This window comes from Ascaphus truei, chromosome 9 (genome assembly GCF_040206685.1).
Source record: "Ascaphus truei isolate aAscTru1 chromosome 9, aAscTru1.hap1, whole genome shotgun sequence".
Taxonomy (NCBI): domain Eukaryota; kingdom Metazoa; phylum Chordata; class Amphibia; order Anura; family Ascaphidae; genus Ascaphus; species Ascaphus truei.
Window position 1 is genome coordinate 44,917,353 of NC_134491.1, and position 2,388 is coordinate 44,919,740.

Here is a 2,388-nt window from a genome sequence, read left to right on the forward strand (position 1 = left end):
GTGTGTGTGTACGTGTGTGTACACGTGTGTCTGCGTGTCTACGTGTGTCTGCGTGTCTACGCGTGTCTGCGTGTCTACGTGTGTCTGCGTGTCTGCGTGTGTCTGCGTGTCTATGTGTGTCTGCGTGTCTACATGTCTACGTGTGTCTGCGTGTCTACGTGTGTCTACGTGTCTACGTGTGTCTGCGTGTCTACATGTGTCTGCGTGTCTGCGTGTCTACGTGTGCCTGCGTGTATACGTGTGTCTGCGTGTCTGCGTGTATACGTGTGTCAACGTGTGCCTGTGTGTATACGTGTTTGTGTATACGTGTGTGTGCGTGTGTGTGTGTCTACATGTGTGTGTATACGTGTGTGTGTGTGTGTGTATACGTGTGCCTACGTGTGTGTGTGTATACGTGTGTGTATATACGTGTGTGTGTGTGTATACGTGTGTCTGTGTGTATACGTGTGTCTGTGTGTATACGTGTGTCTGTGTGTATACGTGTGTCTGTGTGTATACGTGTGTCTGTGTGTATACGTGTGTCTGTGTGTATACGTGTGTCTGTGTGTATACGTGTGTCTGTGTGTATACGTGTGTCTGTGTGTATACGTGTGTCTGTGTGTATACGTGTGTCTGTATAGGTGTCTGTATAGGTGTGTGTGTGTGTGTCTACATGTGTGTGTACATCTGTGTGTCTACATGTGTGTGTGTACATGTGTGTGTGTATGTGTATATGTGTATGTGTGTGTGTGTATATATATATATATATAAATATTAGTGTGTGTACAGAGGGATCAGGCTGGAGATGAAGGAATGTGTGTGGGGGGGGGGGGCTGCTTACCTTGCAGTCGGCAGCATCTTCCTCATGCAGGCCGGGAGACGGACCCTGCAGTCATCTGGTACGGAGGGGCAGGGATCGGACGGGAGCCGGACAGAGGGCATGTGGAGGGGGGGGAAGCTGCAGGGAGAGCAGCACGGGGCATGTGGAGGGGGGAGGGGGGAGAGCAGCACGGGGCATGTGGAGGGAGGGAGAGCAGCACGGGGCATGTGGAGGGGGGGTGAGCAGCACGGGGCATGTGGAGGGGGAGTGAGCAGCACGGGGCATGTGGAGGGGGGAGGGGGAGTGAGCAGCACGGGGCATGTGGAGGGGGAGTGAGCAGCACGGGGCATGTGGAGGGGGGAGGGGGAGTGAGAAGCATGGGGCATGTGGAGGGGGAGTGAGCAGCACGGGGCATGTGGAGGGGGAGTGAGCAGCACGGGGCATGTGGAGGGTGGAGGGGGAGTGAGCAGCACGGGGCATGTAGAGGGGGGAGGGAGAGTGAGCAGCACGGGGCATGTGGAGGGGGAGTGAGCAGCACGGGGCATGTGGAGGGGGAGTGAGCAGCACGGGGTATGTGTGGGGTCCCTCCTGCAGGGCGGAAGCCCCCCCGCTGGCCTCCGCCTCGAGGTGAGGCGGCGGTGCCGAGGAGCATTGCATGCGGCGTTCCTAACCATTAGGGCGTCCTTCCCAGTGTGCCGCGGGAGATCCTGCATGCAGACCGACACACACGCATCAACGGAGACGCCCGCCAGCAGGAAGCAGCTTACTGAATCGAGAGGGAATACTCTCAAAATTATCCACCGCCTGCTTACTTATTCCATCTGGTGAGTGGGCATTGCAACTGTCACCATCAGTGCTGCGGAGCACTTCAATCATTATTTCATTTTAACCTGTCCATATTATTATGTCCATGTGTACTATGAATTATTATTAATTGTTATTAAATGCTTTTATTGTGTAATTTCACCTAACTGTTTCTCAGCTGTTATATGTTGTCTTAAGTGTTGTTTGTCCTATCATCTGCAGTATTACGCTATGTAGGTAGAAAAAACAGGATATTCAGCGCTCGTGCTGTATGATGGTGTGGATGATCCCTTTGCAGCATGTACATAAAGCGTCTCCCCAGAAACTCTCAAATCTAGGTGAACCCCCCTTAAAAAGGGGGGAGGGCACCCTGAAATACAAGATAATAAAAAATGCACAAATGCGCACCAGGGATTAGTGGAAGGTAATTTATTAAAAATACACACAAACTCTGAGGGGATCCAACCCCACCTCAGAACAGCTGGGCAGCTGGACGGCTAAGTACTACCCAGGAGAACACCTGATGGTGACTAAACCCTAAGCTGCACAGTATACAAATACAGTAAAATTTATATAAAAACACATGAAAGAAAAAAACAAACATGAAAACAACCTATCAACAGATTTGTATAGAAACCGCCATAAGGTTGGGCACTGGCAAGGGGAAACGGACACTCACACTGAGACAGTCAGCAGACTCGCGGTGGCTGCACAGAATCCAGATCTCAGCACCGTGGAGATGGAAAAAAACGCTGCTGTCTCCTGCAGGCTCCGTCTCAGCTTAC